Genomic DNA, 13,673 nt, shown 5'->3' on the forward strand with positions numbered 1-13,673 from the left:
AGGAGGATAAATGATAATAAGCTTTGCTATAAATAGCAACTTCAGTGGCCTGTTGTTGCAATTCTGGGTGAGTTATCAGTGAGGCATTTTCAAGTATTCACCATTAAGAAAAAGATGCATCATATTGAACTTCAGATCATAGAGGTTGTAGCTCTTTTCCTTCTAAAAACAAAGGGATGAGAGCTGCATCTGCAGCCAATATGAGGCATGTAGTTTATTATTTAGGTATTATTTAGGCTTCCTCTGTAACAAAAAGGAATTAATCTTGGTATCAAATGAATTAACTTCTGGAGGGGCCTATTTCCTTTCAGGTTAACTGTGAAGGGATCTTAACTCTCCTTAAACCAAGGATCTATATTTTAGAATGATAAAGTGTGAATTCCATTGTTGTGTTCAGTGATATCCAGTGCCAGTGTAGTCACAAGGCATGACCTTATATCTTACCCTTCAGGGTTAATAAAATGAAGGGTGATACTTGTACTAGACATGTATATCTAAAAAACAAATGCTGCTAAATTCACATAGGCAGAAAAGGAAAAAAATATGGCAAACACAAAGACATTCAAATCAGCATGGAAAACACCATTGAGTGGGTGCAGCCATGTGAGCTGGTTCTCCTTAACTCCATCAGCAAGGGCCAAGAGGTTTTGTTGGTGTGGGGCTTTGTTTGTGGTGTTAAATGCAAATGGAAGTGATGCAACAGGCAATCCTTGTTGTCCAGCAGTCTCCAAGACTTTAAAAATCATCTTTAAAAGGAAGATAAAAGCACACAATAGTCTCGTGATTCTGGGAGCTGAGTGAGGCTTTAAAAATAAAACTTCCAAGGGAAGAAAAAGCAAGAAAAAAACAACAACATGACATATGACAGCCTTATCTGCTCCAATTAATCTCAGGAATGCCAAGGACTGGCATTCCCTTCTCTTATGATAATATACACCAGTGTAGTTCCACCGTAGTCGTCATCTTTGTTCCAAAAACCTGAGGGGATGGTTTACGTTGTCACAAGTGTGGGCCCTTTTCTTCTATTGATTACAAACTTTCCATCTCAGCAATGAAAATTATTTCAGTGTAAATATTCCTAACTTTTTACAGTACAAGCAAGAAGAAGCGAATAAATATGATTAATTTTTTGTCAGTCATAAACTGTTTAAGTAAGGCATATTCTCTATTGGGTTTTCAGTGATACTGAGGGAACGTGAACCTGCATTGTTTAATATCAATTTACTGCTAAACAAAGCCTCTTCTGACTTCAGTGTGGTTCATGAATAGCAAATTAATCAAATTTGGAACTGTTTGTTTGGTCTTTAAAATGATTTAATCAGACATACCTCATTTAGAAAGTAATTTAATAAGAGAGGTAAAGTAACAGTTAACACTGCTTCAATGTTTAAGCAGATTGTTTAGATGAACTGGCTTATGAATCCAATATGCAGCATATAAAAATGCAGACCTATCACCCTGCTCTTTTTCGATCAATAATCTCAACAAGTTCCTAATAACAGGTTTCATATAAAGCATTCAGACAGAAGTTTCTTATCATTCTGTTTAGTGAAAATAAATGTTTGCATTCAATACACAATTTTAATATACTATATATCAGAAAGTCAGTATGGGTCAGATTAATAATAATTCACAAAATCTGAATCATTGATCTCACAGGAGCTACTCCAGCTCATTCCTCTGATGGATGCATCCCCAGACAATGCATTGTAGAAGAGAAAAAAATGCAACATGAAAGTCATTCTCTGTGGAGAAATTACTAGATTAGCAAAGGATTGAGTAATTACTTGCCAGCACTTATTCCATAAAGAAGTTTACTCCTGTTTATGGAGCAGGACAAAAATGCCTGGCCACCCTGGCAATGTTGTCACAGGAAAATAAAGGAGAGAGGTGCTTAGAAGATTCCGCTTTCCCAACAAGCATTGTCATACCCTTCTAAAATGTATGCTTTAAAAAGTACATTACAACTACTACAGCAAAGGTGCAAATAATGAAGAAAAGCCATTGAAATTATTCATTTCTTCTAAGCAAAACCCTTCATGTTTCAGCAGGCACCAAGAAAGAATTTAGTTGGGGCATAATGTAGTCTCTTTTTTTCCAGCTGATAATTTTTATTACATAACTTAGGATTGCATTTATCTATCTTCAGCTGAGAGATGTAAACTCTTGTTGGGTACCCAAACAGGAACTCTATGATGAGTCAATCAGGCTCAATACAATGAAGACTTTACTAAAATACGTAATGGATCTCTTCTTAATATCAGATGATGTTTGCATGAGGAATCATCACCCTCTCAGCTCTCCCATATCTCCTACCAGCACTCCTGTGCTAACCTCACCCTCCCTGGCCTCTCTTTACATGTTCAGCATCATATCATGCTCCTCACCATCACTCCTCACAAAAAATGCCCACAGCTCTTCAAACTCTATCCCACATCTCAGTGATTCTGCCCTTCTTCCTTCAGATTTACCAGTGCCCTGTGTTCTGTCAGACCCTCATACTCAACTACGATACATCCCTGCTAAAGATGTGCTTTTTAGGTGATACTTTTAAAAATTCCTGGCATTATGTACAGCTGACAGGATACTGGCTCTTTGCTCCACCTCTGTTTACAGAGACATAAAGAGGGTGGCAGGGGGGCAAGCCAAGCATCTGTCTAGTCTGGGGCCCTCAGTCCAGCAGCAGATAACAGAAACATATATGGAAGAGGCTATAAAGTAAGATAACATACAACAATGACGATATTTTCTTAGAATTTTCTCATAGTTGTAACCCTATAAATAAGACTTTTGACACTAAGAAATAAAAGGATACAGGTTTTAGCTGTGGCATCAGACTGACTGGTGGTCACATTCCTGTTGCATCCCTGTATTTTCTTTGCTCTGGGAGTGTCCAGGGCAGGATTTTGGCACCCATGTGTACCCACTGTGGGACAGCTTTTCCAAACTTTGTCTGGGAAACAGGGAGAGGGAGGTAGGCTGTTATAAAACTTTATTTAAAGTATCTCCAAAGAGACTGAAGTCTGAGGAGAAGGAGATCCCCAGTCATCCTCACAGTGCACACAGAAAATACATCAGGACACTGATTACTTGTTGAAATCCCACTCCAACTTTTAAGAGGGAAACTCAGCTCCTTGACCTTGGATTTGAGAGAACCCTTGGAAAGTTCTTCAGAGAATCAGAGAAAAGAAGGTGATATTGATAAATCTTCGTAAAAACAATTTTAACTGCATTACTCATGAGGTTTCGCTATATTAAATTCAGACTGAGAGTGCATGTTATTGTAAATGCACTAGTAATTTGGACTGTTAGGCTGTTTAAATACTACTAGGGCTGATGTTAAACTGTTCCTTTATGCCAATAACAAGACTTAGAGTGTAAATAGATTCTGAATGTAAGCACATTCAGCTAAATTGCTATCCCTCTAGGGACTTCCTGAACCAGAATAGCTGTCTCTGGAATTAGTAGCCATGAATGGCTTGTTCCTACCGTGACTTTTTCCAGTCATTGTTTAGACCAATGCAGATCACTTGTCTTGCAAAGTTGGACAGACATTAAATGTTATCTCACAGGAACTAGTGAGCTGAATGAGGACTTTGTAAAATGTATTTTGCTCTGCTTCATATTATAGACAAGCAGAAATTCCCATATTCTTGTTAAGTTTTGCAGAAACTTCTCCATAATTGTGAAGATATTTCAAAACATATGACTGTGCATGTTATTACAGCATCCACACCAGCATCTTCCTAATGTCCAAAACACTTTGTCTGTGCTGTTCTTCAGCTGTGTACGATGGTTTTGTAATGCACCTACTACTGGTAGCTGAAGTGCTCTTACTTCAGTGCCTTGTAGGCAGCATTTTGCCTCAACATATAGAAGTGAAGGGATCAGCTTTGAGCACAATCTGGAATTCCTAAAGGAGGAAAAAATAGTTGAGATGTCTGGCCTTGATGTTCACCCTTGGCTGTCAGGAACTACAGAACAGCACAAAAGAAATCTGTTAGATCAGCTAAACCTAAGAAAAACCAGTTCAGGACTCACTGGGGACTCTTTCCTGTATTTGTGTACTCCAAGAGAGTTTTACATCCACAGGTGTGTTTGCTCTTCATATTATTTCTCCCTTCACTTATAAATGAGTCAGGCATGACTCTGTTAGAAAATCCCAACATGAATTGTGACTTCAGTAATTTCCTCCTGAGTTATGCCTCTGCCCTGAGCAATATGGTATACACTCTCAAAGGTGGTGAGTGAAATAACACTGCCACAAAAACTTGTCTGCAGTTCTTTCTGAAGGAAGAACTGGGAACTTCACTGCCTGTGCAGCAAGCAGCAGGGGCAGAGACCCAAGACACTTCATCAAAAGCATTGTGGAAGTGTCTATTTTCCCTGGGAGGCTGAAGAACATGATTCTCTGAAAACTCCACTCTGTTCATTAGTGGAAAAAACAAAACCAACACCAGCTATAACAATTTTTGGAAGATATTTGCGTTCCAGTAGTACTGACTTAGACCTTAAAGGAACATCATTTATCTATTAGCTCATCTTTCCCCATTCTTTGCAATGTTTGTTGAATCATGGCTTATGTCCTTTCCTCTGTTTTCCACTATATATACTCCCTTTCTTCCATTATTTCCCTGCCCTAGGCTGGCCATTCATTATGGCAATGATTCACTCTTACTATGGGTAGCAACAGACACAGTGGTGAAAGATGTTTTGGCACTGCTAGCTGTTATTATCATTATGCAAAAAACAACAGTGCTTAGTTAATCCTGCTCAATATAACAAGAATCAACAGAAAGCCAATATTAACTTTTCTGTTTTGGAAAGACAGAAATGTTATTATATATGTCCTTATTTCAAGAAAACACCCTTTTTTGGACATCTTGCGGCTGTGTCTAAGGTGGAAGGTAAAATTGAAAAATGAACTGTTGGAACTTTTCTTAACAGGAAAAATGCAATATAGTTCTTCTGGGAAATTAATACTGTGCTTATACCTCCAGTGGATAGGTGATCTAGAATGGCTTTACAACTGCTAATAGTAAAAAACTCTCATTTGCACTACAGGTTGGTAAGCAATCAAAGAATCACGATCATGTTGCCAGGAAGGGACCTCTAAAAGCTATTTAGCCCATTATGTCATTCAAAGCTCAAGTACCAGCAATTGATTTTCAGGTCAGCCTTGGCTTTGCTAGGCCAGTTCTTGAAAATCCTCAAGGTTTCCCATGTTCCCAGGTAAGCGGTTCCAGTGCTGCACTGACCCCTTAGTGGAAAAGCTTTTCCCGAAATTCCATCTGAAGTTCCCAAGACACAACTGGTGCCCTTTGCACCCTGCTGTATCATCAGTGACTGCTTTGTAGAATTTGTCTCCTGATCTTTGTGACTCTCCCTGAAGTACAGTTGGCAGCTATTACATGGCTCCCTATTTTCTTCTCCTGCTGACTACAGAAGCTCAACTCCTTCTAACTGCAGACCCCTCACCACCCAGATAGTGAAAGGCTGTCAGCACCACTGCTTTGTTTGGTTCTCCTAAATGAATGAAATTACCTTCTAGTGAAACCTAGGGGAGAAAAACAATAACAAAAAACCCAACCAGAAATCTGCACCCAACCAGAAAGTAAAGCTTTTAAATATTTAATAGAATAATCTCTCACACAAAATCAGAGGAATTTCTTGTTTTCACATGAAAACCATGTTATACTGAACTTTCAGCCATCTCAGCACAAACAAGAACCTTCACAGTACTGTCTTCTCTAATAACTGAAACTGCAGTTTGCATTTTAATGGGTTTTAGTAGTATTGAAATAGTGCATCAATTGCTTTTATCATATTAAGTGTCTAGCACAGCAGTACAACTATGTAATATATACAGGACTCAGCATCTACACAATAGGTAACAGAAGACATATCTGAATGCAGGCAACCAACCATGTAATATAGGTTAAAACTCCAAAAGAACTCTGGGATAACAGATTCAAAAATGCACAGAAATGACTGACTCAATTCCAACACTGGCTTAGTGATCTGGAGCCATCCTGATACGCCTTTTTTCTTCCTAAAGAAGAGCACATAAAGTGCAAGATAGCCGACTGCTCCAAGGCAGTACATAAGCAATCCATATCTCCACACTTCAGCAAGCTCTTTTGCACTAGCTGCTAGTATATCATTCCAAACACCCCAATCCACTCACAGGAACTGCAGGCCCCAGTGTGCACTGCAGGGATAGTGAAGCCAGATTGAGGCCACATCCTTGTCACCAGCTTTCAGAACACCCAGGAGAAATGGAGTGGAGCTCTTGTATGCTATTTATGCAGGGAAACCTCTGGCAGTACCAAGGCAAACTAGAGGGCACAGAGCTCAAGGTCACTGCACTCATCCCTTACTTTTCCCTTCCCATTGCTATGCAGAAGCACTGCTCTGTCTTGTCCAGTACCACTGTCCAGTCTTGCAATGCTGCTCAGGTTCCCATCCTTTAAGTAGCCAGTTATGCAGGATAGCTCCCCTTAGGCATCCTTCCAAGAATTTTGTGGCTGCTGTACTGTTATTTCACACTTATTTCCTCAAGAACAATCTTCTCTATAAAAATCAGTCTGATTACGTGAAAAGCAGTGGGATTTCAAAAGCTGCTCTTTCCACCTACGTACAATGAGCTTTGAGTAGTTTGGTTTTGTCCAGTCATGAAACATGGTCCTCTATTGGTGGGAAGGGTAGAAGACATGGCTTGTTTTTTAAGGATTGCTGAATCTGCATAAAATAAACATAAATCATCATTCAGGCATAAGGAGAAAAAAGAAAAGTTAGCATGGATAATGTATCTATTAATGATTTTGTTGAAACCAAGATATATTCTGTTCTCACTGTGGGAGACTGCCCATTTTCTGATATGAAGGAAATACCCTGGGACATCCAACAAACAATTTCTAGAGCTTTCATCTGTTTTGAAAATTCCTTGTGAAAAAGTGAAGGAGGACTGTGAGCTGAGCTTTCAGAATCCCTGTGTGAGGAAGCCTTATCAAAACAGTGTTTGTTCTTTAGGAGAGAAAGGAAAGGAGAGAACCTGCTGAATGAAGTGAAAGCAGGAGCATAGATTTATATTGTGGGACTTTTGAAATTTGTTTTGAAATTCTGAAATTTGTTTGTTGTTTAAAATAAAAAAAAAAATTCCTCTTATCTCAGTGGAATCCAGAAATAATGGCCACCTGCTGCCTGCTGCTGCTTTACTTCAATGGCACCTTCTAAGAGCAACTCCCCTTCAGAAAAGCTATCTTTTATGTCTGAGTGGGCGCAGTTCCTGGGACCTAAGAGTTGTCCAGTTTAATTTTCTCTTCCTTTGTGATTAGGAAATAATCTTAAAAGTGAGGATACATCAGGCCAAAAAGGGCAGAAATGACAGAAGTGGAGCTTCATGTTCAGTCTTCAAGAGCTTTATTGTACACAAGATTTGGAGAAATCTTTATTGCCTAAAGATTTGGAGACTACTTGTTCGCTATTATTTTGACCTTTTTACCTTGTTTGGTTTTTGTTCAGGACTTTCTCTTCAGCTTGACAGATCTTAACGTCATCAGGATTTTTTTTCCTATGAATGTTGCTACCAATCCAAACAACCTACATTGAAAAAGTATAGTAATCCTAATTATAACCCAGCTAAAAAACATTCCCTAAAGGAAAAAAAAAAAGGCATGATGTAGAAGGCTTGATAAAAACTAAAGCTTTCTGCATATTTCATGCATAATTTTTTTCTAAGATGGTAAAAAAACACTGGCTTATAGCAACATTCCCCCACCTCCCAATAACTGCAGCAGGTCTGTGCCATCTTTAAATTGGTGTCACAGCCATCTTACCCCTTTCCCAGGCAATTAAACACCAGAGTGGTTCAGTTCCTTTTCTCACAGAAGAATTTGTTGGGGGCTTTTTCTAATTTCATAAAGTTGCACTAGTCTGGCTGTAATTCAATGAATTATTGGCTAGGGGAAAATTATTGAAGCTCATCATGACAACATTTTTCATCAAATTAAGCAGTGTTGCTGAGAGGGGAAAAAGTTGTACTTCCAAGACAATGCACCTGCAGAGAATTAGCTGATAAATGACTTACAGACGTGGCTGAAAACATTAATGGGGAAACATATTTTTTAAATGAACTTGGCTTCTTTTTTCCCCAGCTCTAAATGCCTCCTCTGTGTGATCTTAAATATTTGGCTGTTTGAAGATACAACACTACACTTTGTGCCATGGGAAGCAAATTGTTCAGACATTTTTCCCTCTTGAGTGCTGTTTGATGGTTCTCCTCCCTGTTATTTTGTTGCTGACACCAGCATTCACAAATAAATCATCATGGCTAGTGATTTCCTTCCATTGCCACAGAAAAAGTGGGAGCATATAACTACCTGCCCAAAAGGGGCAACCATCTCTGTGCTGTGTATACATCCTTTCTTCAAGTAGTGTTAACTATACCCTGTAGGTTTATGATGATTATTTTATATTTATGCCACAGTAACAGTAAAAGATACCAGCATGTTAGTGCCAGACCCTCAGAAGTGTTGTTTGGATATCTAACTCCTGGGCTTTGGTTGCTGTGTAGTGTCTGAAGGCTGCAGATGGAAGAGGTAGTCAAGCATCAAATTACATTGTTTCCTACAGCTCCCTTGATTCCCATGTTGCAGCTTTTGGGAAGTATGGGGTGAGTGAAGAAGGACCTTGCAGGAATAAAAAGAAGGTATGAGCCAGTGGAATAGTGCCATGGAGAAACGTACTTTATCCCCCAATCTCCTGGTGGAGAATTCCTACATGATGCTCGTTACTAAACTTTCCAAAGTAATTATTTGCTGGTACCCAAAGTCAAGCACAGAAAAGGCTGGGTTTGCCAAAGTATCAGCCTCTAAGAACACTGACTGAGAAATCTTGGGGCTGTGCAATGAACTGCTGTGAGAAAACACGGAAGAAGAAAGTGATGAAACTCCCATGTGGTTTTACAGTCATTCCTGAGCTCAGAAGAATGCATGCAGAGGCCTTTCTGCAAGTGTTTGGAAAGCATTGTTGTCTAGAAAAGTCTGGGAGGTAATAAATATTTTGGACTACTCTTCTGTGTGTCTACCCCAGACCTCTAAATGGATCCAGCTAGGACTGGATCTTCTGTGCAAGATTCTCTCTTTCTCACTCCTATACTCACTTTTTTATCTTCTGTGTGCACCCTTATTTTTCCCTCACCACCTTAATTTATTTCCCTTTGATTCCTTTTACCTACTGCCTCCTGATTCTCCTCTTTAATCTTTCTTCTGCAATGTTATTTACACTGTACTCCGCACCTTTCCTCTCTCCATATCACAGCTTCGAGTAGCATCAAATTCGGTAATTGTGGGGAAAGTTTTGATCATTCCCTGAGTCCCTATTACGTGCAGTCACCTTGCTGAGATAAATCAAGCTCAATTGTCTTAAATTTTCTTCTTTCAGTGGGAACATGTAGTATGTCTGATATCCAGATGTCAAACCTGAATCTTATCTCCTGAGTTTAAACCTACTACTTTATCCCCCGCCTATTACAGACGCAGAGAAGAGCTTATTCACTTGCTTTTAGCAGCAACATCTTTAACATCCAAAGACTGTTATTACATCTCTCCTTGACATTTTCCTCTCTAGATTAAATAACCTCAGCTGACTTAACTTTTCCCTGTAGGTGATGTTTTTTAGTGCTCTCATTGTTCTCCCTGCAATTCCTCTTTGCTCAGCCTTTTTGAAGCATGTCATCAAAAGTGGACATAGACATCCTGCTGAAACCCTGGCAATGCTGACTGCAGTGAAATTCGGTGGTTTAAGATATAATCCTTTCTTTCTCTACCCATATATAGAGATATAAAAATATAAATTATCTTCCAGTATAGAGGGTTTAGTGCTGCTTTTTTTTTTTTTTTTTAGCAATAACATGACATTGCTGACTTATATTCTTCACTATAATTTTTTCCCCACAGAAGGATTTCTTGCCAATTCTTACTCTTGCTATGTTAACATAAAGGACTGTTCCCAACTGAGTGTATTGCTTCTTATTCCTAATGGTAAGCAGTCTTCTTTGAAGAATATTCATCCAATTCAACAAATTATCCAGAATCCTAAGCTTGCTTTCTAAAGTCCTTCCTAGTCTGACACCATCTGCAGATTCAGTAATCATACTTCCCCTTCTGTTGCTTCCTCTGTCCCACTTTCTGTCCCCAAACTTCCTGACTCAGGTTAATCATGAAAATTTTATGAAACATTGTATGCAGATCGAGCCCTTACTGGAATGCTACTTAGCATATCTCCCATTCTGACAGTGTCTTATTTTCTAGACAGTTTTTCTCCTGCATAAAATTAATTCATGCAGTAGTTCATGTTTCTTTAACTTAATTATAGACTCATGGAAAGCAATGCCTATTGAAACACAAGATATATGAACTCTGATGCTTCCTCCACATCGACAAGGCTTATAATTCTGGATGGATTAAGAAGTCCATTTTGGATGTGCCATTTCATTATCTTCTAGATGCTTATGTACAGTTTGTTTGATTATTTGCTCCTCTATTTTTCTGTGAGTGAAGTCTCTGTTGCAGATGTGTTAGCATAGGTTTCCTTTGTTCATAGAATCAGTATTTCTAAACAGACACTGTTAATATTTATTAGTACTGGACCACACTGCCCAAGGAAGTAGTGGGTACCATCCCTAGAGGCATTTAAAAGATGTTTTGGTGTGACACTTGGTGGTCTGGTTTAATGGTGGACTTGGCTGTGCCAAATTATTGCCTGGACTTAATAATTCTAGAGGTCTTTTCCAACCTAAAAGATTCTATAAATTTATTAATGAATGCTATTTCTTGTGCAAAGGCCCACAAAACCAACAGAGAGACAAGTGAAGGAAGTGAGTAGCTTTGGCCGTTGACATCTGCTGTGTTTGTGGTTTACTGTGTAATGTGCATTATATTACCCCACAGCCTTGCCCTGGCTGCGGCAGTCTGAGTCAGAAGAAACCTCTGGATGGAACAAAAGATTGTTCTTTCCCTGGAAGCCATTGAGAAAGGCCAGGAGAAGTGTAGTGGGTCAAGATGGGTCCAGCTCAAGGGAGACCAGGAGCAGGCAGTCAGGGAGCAAGGAGCCTGCAGCATCTTCATGGCACCTGTCGCACCCCAAGGGTATGTTAAGAACATGGATGACATAAACTTCCACATCTTCTGCCCTGTTGAATTTGAAAAGTGAGAAGTGTTAGGAAGACAGCAAGCTCCATGTGAAGAGCTCTTCTGTGTTTTACAACATCCTGGTTCCCAGCACGGCAGGGTTATTTTTGCAGTAGCCAGGAGGGACATGGCCAGGACCTGGAGGTTGTTCTGTACCACCTCACATCATTGCTGGGGGCGGGGGGAAGGGGTCACTTCCAGTTGAGTAAGGGCGGCAAAGGGAGTGGTTGGGTACCGCTGTTTCCAAGAAATTGTGTGTGAATCATTTGCCTATCCTTTACACTTTGTTATTGATGTTGTAGCTGATACCGTTTGCTCTCTTATCTCATTGTGGTTTCCAATAAATTTTTCGTACCTCAACCCGTGATCTTTACCTTTTGTGCCTCCAATTCTCCTCTCCATCCTGCCTCAGTGGGAAGGAGAACAGGACAGGGGGAAGTGAGAAAGCAGTGCATAGTTTGGAGTGTTTTGGTGGGAACATTAAACTGGGGAACACCATTCCTAAACTACAAAAGAAAGATTGACACACAACAAAACAGAGAAAGGGGAGGGGGAGTTTTCCAACTAAAGGGATAAAAATATTTCCTTTTCTTTTATTGGGTTTGTCTCATTTGGTACTCACATTCTCTTAGGTTTATTCTTTTTGCTCTTAAGTTACTTTGAGACCTTCATATTTGAACACCTACTAAATAAAACTGTCGGCACAAGGACATAAATTTACTGTTAAACTGCAACAAGGGTCTGATGGCTTTTTTGCTAGGTAGGTCTTTTCTCCAAGATGATTCCCCAGAGTCTATGAGCAAAGATTTGTGTAGCAAGACAAAATCCAGTCAAATCAAAGAGTGCTAAAAATGTGGCCTCTAAGAAACGAGGACAAAAAGAAAACCTCAGTACCTTAGCAAATAACATGAAATTTTTCTGATATCATTTGCACTGCTGTTCAAATCTTTCTGATCAATGACAGATCAGGAAAACCTCAATCCTACAAACTGATGTTCTTGAAAGTCCCTCTGCCACAGATGAATTTCCTCAAATACTTCCAGAATCACAGGACAATTCCTCAGTTATGATGAGATAGAATGTACTGTGTAAGGAGGCATTTTTAAACATAATCATAGAATGATTTGGGTTGGAAGGGACCTTAAAAGATCATCTAGTTCATGCTCTACTGCCATGGGCAGGGAATGTACACTAGACCAGGTTACTCAGAGTCCCTACCAACCTGCCTTTAAATACCTCCAGGGATGGGACATCCACAACTTCTCTGGCCACTTCTCTCAGTGCCTCACCACTCTTACAGTTTAAAATTTCCTCCCAATATCTAATCTAATCTAATCTAATCTAATCTAAACATACACTCTTTCTGTTTAAAGCCATTGCCACTTGTCCTGTCATTGCATGCTGTAAGAGAATTAAAGACCACAATTGCCTTTAAATATTATCAAGGCTGCAGAAGGAATTTGCTATAGGATACAACCACAACAGGAACTTCAGATAGGCACAGAGGAGAGGAATGTGCAGTAGGAAGGCACTAATTCCAGGCCTAGCAGAGGTGAGCTTTGCTTAGCACCTCCTAGTTAATGCATCCAGAAAAAATTCTCACTGTGACAGACTGTGGGAAAGGAAGCAACTGCTTATAAACATGCCATACCAAGTTATGGCCATGGCATCTATGCCCTGTGGATACCAAACTTGGACTGTGTAAATGACTGTAAAAAGTCATTCCCAGAAGAATGACTTCCCCACCACCGAGAAGGGCAGAAGAAGAAAGACCAACAGGATATCACTTGCATCCAGGGGGTGGTGATACCTTTCTGCTTATTCTGTGTCTCTGAGGTTTTCTCTCCCAACTCTCCTTTCTTATTTCTTTCTCTCTTCTTCACATTCACTGTTGAATAGAATCCATATTATTGACTTTGACATAAGGTCTTGTTTGCACCTTAATTTAGGCAGAGGCATCTCTTAATAATTGGATCACAACAATTGCCCTTGTGAGATGTCCCTCTCCAGCTTTCTTGTAGACTCTTTCAGGTACTGGAAGGTGCTCAGAGTTCTCTCTGGAGACTTCTCTGAGCAGAACAACCCAAATTCTCTCATCCTGTCTTCATAGGAGAGGTGCTCCAGCCTTCTCATCATATTTGATGATGAGATGTTAAATCTTCCTTTGGACTTGCTCCAGTAGGAGAATATTGGGGAACCAGGGCTGGATGTAGTGCTCCAGGTGGGCTCTCACAAGGGCAGAGTATAATTTACATTTTGAAACCTCTGAAAACTACAGCAAATAGACCAACTGGGAAATTTTTACTTTCTAAGTTTTACATTTAACAAGACCTGCTCATTGATATCCTTGAATATATTATTTTTAGGGTCATAGCATCTGAGACCATCTGTGACTTTGACTTACAGCTCTGATGATTTCTTCATTATAGAGGCTTTAGTCTTTCAAAAGGAAGGAATTAATTCTTTCAAGAGGAAATAACC

Source organism: Zosterops lateralis (assembly GCF_965231275.1).
Source record: "Zosterops lateralis genome assembly, chromosome: 1".
Classification (NCBI taxonomy): Eukaryota; Metazoa; Chordata; class Aves; order Passeriformes; family Zosteropidae; genus Zosterops; species Zosterops lateralis.